A 13,574-nucleotide genomic window follows, 5' to 3' on the forward strand; every position below is an offset into this window, starting at 1 on the left:
CGGTTCCAAAGAAAGAGTGTCTCAGACAGTCAGAGATGTCTTACCTCATTTACAGCTTTTGCCACCTCTAATTCCAAGTGTGTGTCAGACAGGCGATAACAACCTGGGACATTTTCAGCACAAAACTTTCTAATATTTCTTGCGGAAAACCCTCTCGCTTCCCCATATTCCCGTGACAGGTGTTCAGAGATAACTTCCGATGACAAGCCTTGTTTTGCCATTTCTAAAATTATGTTTGAGTAAAGTTCCAAAGCCATGACCTTCCACTACCAATCGGACTGGTGTTAGCTGCAAGCGAGATGCCGGCTGGCGCGCACCTTGCTCTAACAACTTCCGGTTTCTTACTAATTAAATAACGATTCGTTTCTGGTTTCTACGCTATAGAACTTTCTGTGTAAACGAGGAATGAAAATCAAGTCTAATTTTAAAAAGGTGTCTGACATTTTCATTAAAAGCAGATTTATTACTTACTTTATTGTTTATGGATTTTAAAATAAAAGTCCAATATTATTTAATTTTTGTTTTTTGTTTCCGTTTATAACAATAAACTTCAAATACCAAAAAGTACACGGACCTTTCCACCATAGCAGTATTAGGTAAACAAGAAGGATTACTGTAGAGTATGGTGAGTTTTAACAGTCCAAATCACCACTTCCTGCCACTATGCAAAGGTGAAGCCAAAATATCACAGATATGGGGGTGGCCATCTTGCTTCTGTTACAGATACATTTTTTATTTACCAGGCTCTGAAATAAATCATTTATTAAAAACACATTTGTCCTAAAAAATGACCACTTTTACACAAATCAGATAATATCTGCCTAAAAGGACAGGGATCTATCTTCTAACAAGCCAATAGGGGGCGATCAACTTGTGGTCAGACTTTATATACAGTCTGTCCTATAGGCTCATATTCTTATTTGGCTGTGTGCTTTTGGGGTATTGGTTCGTTGATGATGCTCTAAGAGGAGCTGTCAAGATGTGTCTTTTCCACAGTGCCAGAGAGGAGAATGCTCCCGAAGTTAGTACACCAGATGCTAGTTGGTGAAGAGAAGGTCATTGGAAATCCACTGTAATTCACTGGAGTTTGAATTTTCTTTTCCTCCCAGTAATGAGCCTGAAAAAGAGAATATAGTGTATACATGTGTAAAATCGAGCTCGACACTATGTCTCCTGAGCTGTGTCAGTGGATCGGTTTTGGCCAGTGGCATCACAGCTTACAGTTTTGTTGTTTCTGTTTCAGGCTTTGTGAGTGACTTATAAGTTCACAAATTTTCACTGATGAATACTTTAAAAAATAAAACTGATGTGCAACATCAGTTTGAAGATGATTTCCACTTTAAGGGTCAAATCTTGAATTGGTACATATCAAATTTGAACTTCTTATTCGACTGACATGCCACTGTTAGCGCAATGCTTATTTAATTGGTTAGAAAATATGAGTAGTTAAGCACTTGGTGTAACCACTGATAAGGTGTGATGTAAAATATGATGTAAATGTAGCCAATGTGGGCTGAATGCTTCCCGAGTACAGAAAACATGGAGAAAATAATCTGCATTTTATATTACAGTGTGTGAGACAGCACTGATGTTACTTCCAAGAATGTGTGCAGGCCTACTAAGACATAATTGATACAGGCAGAGGCCCACTTAAAAATGTCTCTGATTGGGGCCTTTTTATAGATACAGCATGAGAAGAAGCTCATTTCTCACATTGCTCATCTCTTGTGAGGGAAGGCAACAAGTATTGAATTAGTTTGCATGAGAGGAGGGAAATTGAAATATGGATTGGGGTCGCAAATGCCTGCCAGTGCTATTGGCTGTTTCGGATATGGAGGATGAAATGTATTTTCTGCGTGTATGTGTGTGTCAGCGTGTGACTGATGCAGACAGTGCCGGCTTCGAATAGTTTTCCACCGTTCCAGCACAGAGCTATTTTCCAATAACAAGTTGGGAGCAGGAGTGACATAGATGAAGTGAATGTTTTAAGAGGAAACATAATCTTAAAGACAAGTCGAGCCATTCCTCACTCTAATACGCAGCCTCGTCCTCTGCTTCTCCTACATCACTGCTTCTGTCTTGGATCCAGACATGAGCTGGCTTTCTCGCCATCTGCCATTTAGATGATTTTAAATCATGCATGCAGGCTGAGTTTGGACCAGTGATTTGAACTGGTCAGGTCCCATGGTTGCTGTTCAGCGCAATTTGTGGTCCAGGGAAGCCATCTGAATATGAATTAATGACAACATAGTTGGTTAAAAGTGTGACCATCCAAAATTCAGTTCCAGTTTTGCTGATATATCCGGGCATTTAGGCTGATCCTAATGTTTTGATTGCCAGATCCAGCTTTGAACTATTGTCGGTTTTGGCATTTAAGAAGGATATACATTTTTTTTTTGTTTTGTTTTTGGTAAGTGAAGAGGGGTTCAGTCCAGTTGATGAAAGTTACTACATGTCCAGGAAGCAGTGTTGCTGTCGAGTCACTAAATCATGAGTCCAAATCACCACACAATAATCTGAGTCGAGTCCCTGTTACCCGAGTCGGAGTCATCAAGGTCTACATTAAACACAGATGACACAGCTCTCACCATTTTTTATTCCAAACTTTCAAACAGTGTATGGCATCACCGTATTGCTCAGCAATATGATACATTAAAAGGTCAGAGTGTATGCTTCGTTAGAAGTGTGCCAGATACCGCATGCAGGTAAACAGATTTTAATGTCAGTATCTTATACCAAATTGGTATAGCCTACAAAGTCCAAGTCCGAATCTCCAACTTCAGAGTCCGAATGCAGTCGGTGCTCGAATCTGAGTCATCAGTGCCCAAGTCCTGAAAAGCTAGACTCAAGTACTACAACATCGCCAGGAGGTAAAGCTATGAGGCTAGTACGTGGAGTTTGGAAAAATGACGTGAAAACTTTCTCTCTTCTTTTTTTTTTTTTTTTAGAAAACAATAATAATAATGGGGCTGAAACAATTAGTGGATTAATTCACTTGATTCACAAAAAATGCAACAGTTTAGATCCTAATTGGTCAAATTAAGTCCTATAGCATAAAGGTTGCAGCTTCTCGCTTGTTCTTATTTGCTGGCTTCCCTACAGTTAATAATAGTAAATTGAATAGTATAGTAATAGTAAGCAGCACTCACTTGCCAGGGATTTGAATGGTCTTGCTTGCCTTTAACAGAGTAGAAAAGGAGTTGCGTATCAAAGGTAGGGGGTACTGGAAAAGAGAGAGGACAGATGGGGGCAAAGAGAGAGAGTGAGAATCGTAGCTGTGAAATCGATAGTTCATACTGTTCTGAAATTGAAGTTTTTTTTTTTCTCCCTCAAACTGCGTATAGAAGTTTAAATGTGAAATAGCATTGGTAGAGCTGTTCATGTAAGCAGCAGTATTGATTTACAGGGACCTGGTCCAATTATGGTACTGCAGGTTTTGTCAGTGCCCTTTACAGAACCAGAGTGTGACTGGTTGGGCAAAAAAAATGTGGCCATCTCCCAACTTTGTCTCATCCTTCCCGAGTGGCCGATTGTTTTATGTCACTAAAGCTACAGAGGAAAAGTCAAGGAACAAACTAGAGTCTGCTGTTTGTACAATTTCCAGAGTCTCTCTGAGAACACAGCTGCAGGATGAGAGATTTCCCCTGTTGGCATTTCCTGTTAAAAGATTCACTGGCATTACAACATAAAGAGAAACTAATCCTCTCTTTGTGTGTAGTAGTATCTTAACATGTGTGTTTGTTGGCTGGTGGCTCAGAAAGACAGCGTCTGACTGAGTGGATTGATGCTCAGTGTCTGCCTGGCTTTGTACGTCTGTATGTGCTTTGTTACTGAACAAGGATGGGGGGTTTGCATAAATGTCTGTGCAGCTGTATCCTGCATTGAGGTGTATTCACACATATCCCCTACAGTTTAGCAGTTACTTTGAACAGCCAGACATTAAGCAGAGGAATTGCAGCTGTTTTAAAGCTTTTATTGCTGGAGGATTTGCAGGGTAAAATGGTCTATAATTCCCAGCCCATGCTCCCACTGTGCTGTCCCTGCTGCTGACGCTGCATACTGCCCTAGCTTGGCTTCATAAGGAAAAACGACAGGAGGATATCAGCTCCCGGAGCAATATAGGACATTACCCCCCCCCCCCCCACCACCTTTAAGTTTTACAAAAAGTTTGTTGTCTGCTGCCTCTGAAAAGTAGTCTTCGCCTCTAACTCATATTCACTTCCCCTTTGCTTCCTCTACAGTCGCCATGTGTCCCATCCCTTTCCTCTTCCCGTTCCCTCTCTTAGTAACCGGAGTCTCATGCAATATGCTGTGTTTCCCCACTTGAGTGTTAATGAGGCACATGAATATTCATGAAGAGGAGGCTGACATCGCTGTATGGCAATTGTGCAGAGGATGTCTGTGTGCACAGGCACTGTGGTGGCCACGTTTCCGAGGGAGCTGTTGTGCAGTGCACCGGGAGTTTGTGGGCTCCTGCGCTAATGATGCAGATGCGAGTCCCCGAGTTTTGTTTTGGTTGGTGATGGTGGGTGACCCCTTCCCCAGGGCCTCTCCTCTCTCCCTGGTGGCAACTGGCAGAGCTTAAGTTGAGCCTCCAGCTGTTGGTGGAGGACAGCCAGGGAGCAGGACACTGGGGACCATCTCCATCCTTTTATTACTCTGCTCCCTCTTTCTCACTACTTCTTTCCATTTTCCTCCTTGGAACATGTTGGGCTATGATGTCTGGAGCTGCCAGCGCTGCGTTTTTTTGAAGTACACCTGAGAAAGCACGTGGCTCATTTTAGCAGTCAAGGCTGCATGATGCATGCTTGTCATGTCTCACGCATTGCTATTTCCTCCTGCACTCTCAATTCCCCGTCTCGCCACACTTTTCTCATTCTCAGTTTTGTTCTGCTTTTACGATTCTTTTCAACAGTTACTATAGTAATCTCTCACATTCCATCTCATCTCTTTCCTTTTTGTGCGGCAGCCTCTCATTTGCATTTTCTCATTTGTCATCCCAGTCTTCCTCTTCTCTCCTTACTGTCTTTAGCCTACTGCTTTCTCTGCTTCCCTTTACCCCTCTTATTTGCTGTTAGTCCATTGTTCCTCCTCTCAGCCGCTGTCTTTCCTCCCTTGCTCCTCTCTAAGATATCTGACCCCTGTACTCTTCCTATTGTTCTGTCAAACATCTGTAAAATCTTTGATCCCCCACCAGCTATTTTTAGCATGAGGTGATGGGTGTTTGTCTGTGGCACAAGGTAGAAATGTGTGTCTGTCTCATGCTGTTTATATCCAACGGCATTCAGTTTGGAAAAGATGAGTCTGTTGGTGCTGTAGAGGAGGGCAGAGAGTCCTCCCGGCTCCTTTTATGGCTACTGTTTAGTCATGTAACAAAGGCCTTACTGCTCTTCACTGCTCTCAGCCTCTCTTTGTTCATGAAAGCGGCCACATTGTGACTTAATATTGTCACTTCCAGTCTAGCCGCTGTCCATGCTGATTGTCGTGCAGTGTGCACACACATCCTTCTTGCAGTTGGGCTGAGGGTGGAGGCTGGTTAATTTATCAGCACTCTGACTGTAAAGCTACAGGGAGTGCTCCGTCTTCATCAGTTCACTCAGCAGATAGGCACACCCCAGTCACTGCTGCTAGACTTACCTCATGTGTCTCCGTTACACATTAATAACAAAGCTGCCAGGGTGACTAGAATTCGTGCTCCCTGTTATGCCATGTTAAGAGACAGGGTTCTGCTCAAATCACGGGTGAGTCAGGTTAAAAAAAGTTTATTACTTCTGTAAAAGGAGAATGACCTTACATTTATTATATAGACCCATAAGTGTTTCCCACAGGTCGGTCGTTTACAAAAATGAACAGTTGGCAGTTAATTATAGTATAGTCGTAGTCATTTTATTATAAGCTAATGGGAATAACATTAGCTGAATTGTAACTGCAATATTTGCTGACTGCTATGCTCCAACAAATAGATTAGCCTTTTTAAACATCGTGTACAGGCTCCCTTTATTTTTCTTTGTTGCTTTGTGTGTGTGTGTGTGTGTGTGTGTGTGTGTGTGTGTGCATGGTACACCAGAAAACTGACCTTTGTAAACATGTATGCAGTGCTGTGTATGTTTAGTATTATCCATCACACAGCATCATCAGGGAGGTGTCTGACTGGTCCCAAATTCTGCAGGATGACTGTGTGCCCCCACATATAGCACAGCCAGAGTCATAAAGACCGATCCTCTGACGAGAAGAAAAACGAGTCCTGCAACAGATGGTCTGGAACAGATCTCAACAAGATGGAGGGTATATGAAAGTATTAAGTGTTTTATAAATGAAGTGACAGAAGACCATCGAGAACCTAAAACCACAGAAAACTTGTGGCAAGTTCTTTTAGATGTTTAGAACAACATACCTGCCATTTACAGGGAAAAATCTGTTTGCAGGTTCAGGAGAGCTGTTTCTGTAGTATAGGCACAGTGTGGTCACAGCAAATATTGATTTGATACTAAAATTTATTAAATTAATTAAATAAAATGAACATATTGTTGTATTTTTGGCCTTGTTTCTGAAATCAAGTAATCTGCATATCAAAAATAATGTCTAAAACTCCAAGTGGTGTTTTTAGATGTCTTCAAATCATTTGCAAATGAAATTGGAATAAAATCACGTGCAAATAGAATCGAAGTTGTCTGTATTTTTTTTTGTTATGGTCATCGTACTGGACAAGGTTATTGTCCAAATTAAGATTTAGTTAAATATAAGAGATGCTGTTTCCCACTGATACACCCTGCAGTTTCTGTCCAGTCATGTGATATCTCAGGGCCATCCTGCCACTGTGAAGGATGCCTGTCTTTTTCATCTATCTTTCCATCACCCCTCTCTGTCTCTCTGCTGTTTTTGGCCCTTGTGCCCCCCTCACTTTCCTTGGCTTGCCACTGATCAAAGCCCCTTTGAGGGTGCTGAGCATGTCCAGGGCCGATGGTGATTTGATGACACTGGTACGTCTTCAGAATCTTCTCTTCTTGTTTGAGTAGATGGTGTGTGACAGGCACCGTTGGCCCCATCTTCTCACATTCAGCACCAGCGCTGCGCCGCGCCACTGCAGCTCTTATCCTTTAATGCTACACCTTTCTCGCCAGTCGAATCAATTATCAGTAATTGTTAGTGTCAAAGTCTTTAGTGCCACGCTGAGCCACCCCGCCTCCTCCTCCTTCTCCTCCTCCTCCTCCTCGCTGTGTGGCCCAGAGGCCCAGCAGAAGCCACACTACACTGATCCCCAGTCGGAGCGCTGCTGCTGCAGAGGGACAGGTTTACAGACAGCTCCAAGTTTAACCTTCCTTCTTAACAGTGCTGTGACAACTCAAGGACAGTTTATTATGCCTGACAGAACTCCCCCATGTAGGTTCTCCTCAGTGAGAAGGCTGCATAATGATTAGCCCTGTCATGTGCAATTGTAGCTGTCAAAGCGGACTTGGTGGTCTTTTTGTCCTTGGAGTGAACATGATGCACACTGCTTGAGATGTTGTATAAGTAATAAAAGATCACAGAGCCTGTGCCGCACCACACTTGTGTTAGCTCCTAAAAGGAAAATGTTTTGTGCAGAAACTCTCCTCTGCACTTTCCCATGTATCTGATCTCTTACTCTCAAGGGCTTTCCTCAGAAGTACACACTTAGTCTTGAATACGCTGGTGATACACAGTGTGTGTGGGTGATTTTTACTACAATACACGGGGCAGTGAGGCGGCTCGTTAAAAAACGCTCTTGGCTGCAAGGGCATGGCTCTCTTTTCCCCCTTTTTGGAGTGTTAGTGCTCCATCACACAAACGTTCACACACTTTCTAAAGTCTTTAATCATCATGAAGCAACAAATTTAGGTTAAAGGCCAACACTTTCACCCTCATTCACACATGCAACAACCACTGTTTATTTGAGTTGTCGTTTCAGGTAAATAAACATGAGTTGCTCCATCATGTTTACCTCTTTTATATTTAGTAATGTACATGCTAGTGCTGAAATTGTCTGGTTGGGTTCCAACCAAAAAAAAAAAAAAACGATTTTGATACTGAGTCTATGGCTTTATATGTGTGCATTATTCCTGAGCACACAACAAAACATTCTGAGTACAAAGATCACTTACACCAGATTACAGACATGTTTAAGTTTGGCCTCTCATCAAGTTACTGTCAAAACTCAGTTAGCTATGGGCAGCTTTTTAAGGCCGTAATGATAACGGTTCTGAATTAGGATCACAGCATTTAGAGCATGTAGCCTGTGAAAACTAAGATGTTCGAAGTAGGATTTCATATCTTCTGCTGTTCATCTCATTTTTCGGGTTTCTGGTGTTAGATATTTTTAGTCAGATAGATATTGGATAGATACTTTATGTATTAGAAATGTTTAGTGGAGATAGGATGTCTAGTTAGACTGTTAAATGCTTAGGCATGCTTATGAGTTTCTGCAGGGTACATCTGGTCAAGGATAACTAGAGAGAAGAGTTGATGACTGTCAGCAGACAGGGTGTTTAATATTATTATTATTATGTGCATAACTGTAGAGTTAGCCATAATGTTCCTAGGTTCAAGTCACGACATGTACTAGAGGTCGTGAGAATGTTTTTAGCTACACACCACTTAACCAACAGACACACATTCACACGTTGATTTGCTTCATGTTTTGACCACTGCTATGGCCAGCTGCAAAGCTGGTGAGAGAGACGTCTCGGTTGACGTTTCTGTGTAGTATGGGGCTAGCCCAAACGAGGTGATATAATGTATAGGCCTGGTGGGTTCAGGGTCTTTCATCTTACATCTGCCTGCGTGCAGTATGGAGGTGCAAGATATCTGAGCGTGTAATGTTAATTTTACCTGTGATCCTTTGAATAAATCAGCACTGTTTTGAAGTTACTTGGACTGCCTCGTCTCTCAGAGTTAGCAATGGTAACAAGAACTGGACCCTACCCTGGTATGACCACTAATTAGTCCACCACTAAAAATCACTGTGTTTCTGCCTTCTTAGCCAACAGAAGGTGATAACTGATCCTTTATAACTGTATTTACTTGAACTTCTTATAAGCTAAACCTTCTTTCTGTTAGGAGAACTGTGTGTGTGTGTGTGACACCAAAGGTCATGTTTCGAGTTGCAAGCTAGGATTTTTTCAAATTCAGCTGCTGTGCTTCTTTACTTGACAAGCCTTTGTTGTTGACGGGGGTTGAAGTTAGTTTGACGCTTTTAAGATCTAATGTGTCCTCCTCCTATCTAACATTGTTTCTTTGACTTACTCTCGACACTCCCTGCCTTTGTGTCTCATCCTTTCCTTCGATATGTTATCCAGTGTTGAGTGGAAGTAAGGAGTGATAGTAATCTTCTGTAGCCTTGGCACTCTCTCGCACTCCGGTCTCATTGAAGAAGATTGATGGCCCTCATTCTGGAATGGCTGTTGTTTTGGATGGAAAGAGAAAAACATGGGGGCATTGAAGTGGGTTTAGAATGAAAAACTGAGTGAGGAAGGGCAGGCGGTAGTGATGACAAAGAGAAATGGAGGTAAGGTGAATGATAGTTGTAAAGGACTACGAAATGGAAGAGAGAATGTCACCGTGGAGGAGCTTGAGAGCTTATTAAATTTAGTTTGTATTTTATTGAGTGAGAATATGCATCCACCTGTGATTGGTTTCCCATTCACACATCACTGTTTTGTTTTTCCTGATGCACATGTGGGTCTGGAGTTGGTGGTACTTAGTTTATGTCAGCAGGATTATATTTAAATACATTTATAAGTTGTTTTTTTTCTCATGATGCAAATGAGAGGGGGGACATGATGTGATAAAGATTTTGTCTAGGTATCTCATGCTCCTGTTGCATTAGGCTGCTGTAGCTTTTATGCCATGGTGTCTCCTATTTAGCAGTTAGTGTTGCATTGCTAGGGGGACTTAGCAGCTCCTCATTCCTCTTTATGATGGGTCTGTTGCTCAATGTATTGCCCGATGTGTGGGCAGCACTGTGATGACAGTTATGCTCTTAATTGTGTCAGTTACTCTTCCTCTGTGGCTCTTTTTGAACGTAGCCAAACACTCGATATAATCCCCTGGCATTTTGTTCCATTCCACATATTAGTCTTTTTAAGTTTGTGCAGGTTTTAGGAACAAGCTTTTCTTCTTTCTCCTTGATTCTCCACTGTTTTGAGAGGAGAAGTGAGTATGACATTTTTTAGGTGCTGCCCCCATCTCATCATATCTTTGTATACCCTATGTTTCATTTGTCTTCTATCCCTTTAGTGTGTCTCATTTTTTGTTGCAGTCTTTCTCACTGTTTTATCGGCTTGTTTTTCATCCTCCTTCCTCCTCTTTCTGTCTTGTTGCCTCTTCATTTTTCTGCTCTCTGTTTTCCCTGCTCTTATATTTTTGTTTTCCAGCTCCCTGTCTGTCAGCTCTGTCTCCACCCTTTTTTCCCAGGCAGATCAGGCTGTGTTACATTGCTCAGACATTGCTGAGGTCAACCAGTAAGGTCTTTGTGGCATGACCGGTTGGATTGTCTATTGACATTTGTCTCTACCCTAACTGACCACTTGAGACTGCTGGAGTCACAGGAGGGAAAATGACGCAGGATGGAGAAGATGAGATGGTCATGAAGGCAGGGTCTGCAATCCAAACTGTTGATGAGGCTGTTATAAGGTCCAGGTCCTACCTCATTTACTGCTGTCACAGCCCAGTATCACACCTCTTATAGAGTCTGATGCAAAATATCGTTCTTTAAACATGCAGTAACTGATTCAGTAACTGATTTGTTGCCAGAATGAGCAGTGGAAACAAGCTGTGAATACAGTGCTGATTTATTATTATCTTTTAAGGTGATATAAAGCAGACGTGTTAGCTAACAGTTGTCCAATCACATACAGCAACAGACAGGGCAGCATAAGCTTTCATTGGAGTTGTGTTTTTGCCCTGATGGCAGTTGTAAGTCTGGTTTTCATGCTCCTTGTAGCTCTGGTTTTGTCTGAACTTCTCAGGGAAATATCTGGCTGCTAAATACTCAACTGTGTTCACCAGCTATTCGCTAACTTTTTCTCTGGCAAGTGGTCTTCCTGCTGTGGTCCAAAGCAACACCATGAGAGCACTGAGAATGAACCAAAACAGTAAATACTTTAAGCTTTGTTCCAAATTATTGTTCCGACACTTCTGATTTCTGCCATGTGTTGAGCTCTGACTAGGGATGCAACTAATAATTATTTTGATAGCTTATTATAGCATTTGTTAAATCAATTGTTTAGTCAATACAATGTGAAAAAAAAAGTTGAGTGAAAAACGACCATTGCGCGTCCTAGCTGAGGTCTTCAAAAAAACCAGCTGGATAAATCAAAGATATTCAGTGTACAGTGACAGATTAAATAACAATTAAACGTGCCAAAGAATTGGAGAGTGTTCATATAGAAGCTCACTATACTAGTTAAATGATGTTTAGTCGTTATTTGGCCCCAAAGACAGGGGTGTCAGGCCATGCCGTCATATACTGTATCTTCAGAGCCACACAGTAAGCAACACCATTTTCCAGACCTAACCTTCCCTTAACACAAAGCATCCCTGACTCATATCCTCACCCAAGCAAAGAGGACATATGTGGTTTGACACACAGCATCTGCATTTTATTTGCTCAGGTTAAGCAGTGGCTGGCCTGGCTTTTAATGGCAGTCGCCTCTGAGAGCCGGGTCCGCTCGGCTGTCCAACCACTGACACTATTCTACCAAGACTGTCTAACAAAAGATGACTATTAAGGTACTTACTGTATTTCATTATTTGTAGTGGTGAAAACTGGAATACACATTAAAACTTCAAGAAAAAAAAAGATTTCTGAAATGACCTACTCTCAACTTTAACTGCTAGATTACACAAATGAAGAGCAACAAAATCCCCATTTGACTTACTGGAGAGTAGGCAGGATCGCCTGTCCCCGCCCTGCCTGTTGAAAATGCTTTAATCAAACTAGGTGTCTGTTCTGTTGTCAGGTTGAGTGCACATCTGCCTTGCTGAATCGGTGAGCGCAATCACATATTCATTTCAGGGGCACTATTGATCAGAGGATGCTGGGCCCATACAGTACACACATCACAGAGCCAGGCTGCCTTTTTGACATTTTGCTCAGGGCTCAACCTCTGTATTTTGCATCTGATTGACATTTCCTTGGTATGTATGTGTAAACATGCAGATCTTAAGGTATTTCATCCATTCATGTAGATCATCTCTTCTCTCTGAGGTAAGAGCCCACAGGCAATTTGGATACTGGTCGTGAATACAGAGAGACGAGGTGCGAAGAGACCCCTTTTCGTTGCACAGTATTTTAGTGACAAATACAGTACAAGTCAGTGTTTTAGAGTCGGACTTTATTTTACTTCTGAGGCATCTTGTGATTCACATTTCTGCAGCTATTGATATAGTTTCAGGGCACTCGCATCTATTTTAAAATGCAGCTTTTTCATTTATGAGCTGGGTATGAAAAATGAGCAAACCGGTTTGGGTTTTTCTAGTTTCAGTGTTTTTAATGTCAGACGTCTTTATGGGTTGGCTGTATTATGAGCCCAGAGAGCATCATTGTGACTGTTTAGCTCTAGACATTTTGTTAAAAACTGCAAACCTTTCCAAAATAATTGTTTGCTAGATCCAACCAGCCAGCTCTGTGGAATCCTATTTGCCTATAGTTGGCAGAGCTTGTGGAGTACGAGTAAGCCTCCTCGGTCATGTTTATTTAGGTAGAGGTAGTATGTGAAAGAGAATGAGACTTGGAGGATTTTAATGAGACTGCCAGACCATACCTTTATGTTGGAGTTGAGCACGACTGGATCTGTTCTGACATAGTAGTACTGCTATTGGGGTCTTTGTGGGTCCTGTGTGCATCTCATTACCTGCAATATGTACAACTGATGTAGATCCACAAAGATTTTTATCCATATCTATGGGTCAAAGTAAATAAACCCCAAGCAGTATTAAGCCTGCTTGCAGTCTTATTGCTATAAGTACCATCATTTGATTTGTAGAAATGATTGCATTCTTTCACGGCTCTGTTTACACCTGTGGCTTAGTTTGCTTTCTGGATACAGTCCAGATGCAGTTTATGTTTGGATTAGTGTTTTAATGCTGGGTGTAATCACATAAGGAGGGCCCCTGTCCCATTTTGTTCCGCCTCGTTGTGTAAACCTCACTACAGTCTTCATAAAACGTCTTTGTAATATCTTGTCACAGAGACACATGTGCTAGTGCGCTCGTGCACACATACACACACTCACCCTATCTCAAAAATATTCAACATTCAAGTCTCCTACATAACAGATGTGCACACAAACAGTCAACTTGACAAGGAGTCTCTTGCAAGAATATGATAAGGGACTGGCTCACACCCACACTCGCTCGCACAACTACAGTCTTGTTGATTCTTTCCGCTGTTTGCATTTGCAGCTTGCCAAAAAGCTCAGGCTTTGGACAGACATGCAGTACTGACACACCTACAGACAGAGAGACCTGACGGACAGAGTCCAGCTGGCTAGCTGAAAGCGGAACAGATGCGCGAGGGACTTTGATCTAGGTGAGTACCAATTGGGGAGAGGATC

At 42.0% G+C, this 13,574-nt stretch overlaps 1 protein-coding gene across 2 annotated transcripts in view; it reads left to right on the top strand.

The window, feature by feature from the left end:
* Window positions 1-13,574, top strand: part of spop (speckle type BTB/POZ protein) — an 87,589-nt gene that overhangs the window by 15,292 nt on the left and 58,723 nt on the right. For both annotated transcript variants that reach the window (XM_020605411.1, XM_020605412.1), the window contains one exon: window positions 13,423-13,549. The gene's annotated coding sequence lies outside the window, so the exon portion shown is untranslated. The remainder of the gene's footprint in view (window positions 1-13,422; window positions 13,550-13,574) is intronic.

This window comes from Monopterus albus, unplaced genomic scaffold (assembly GCF_001952655.1).
Source record: "Monopterus albus unplaced genomic scaffold, M_albus_1.0 scaffold70.1, whole genome shotgun sequence".
Lineage (NCBI taxonomy): Eukaryota > Metazoa > Chordata > Actinopteri > Synbranchiformes > Synbranchidae > Monopterus > Monopterus albus.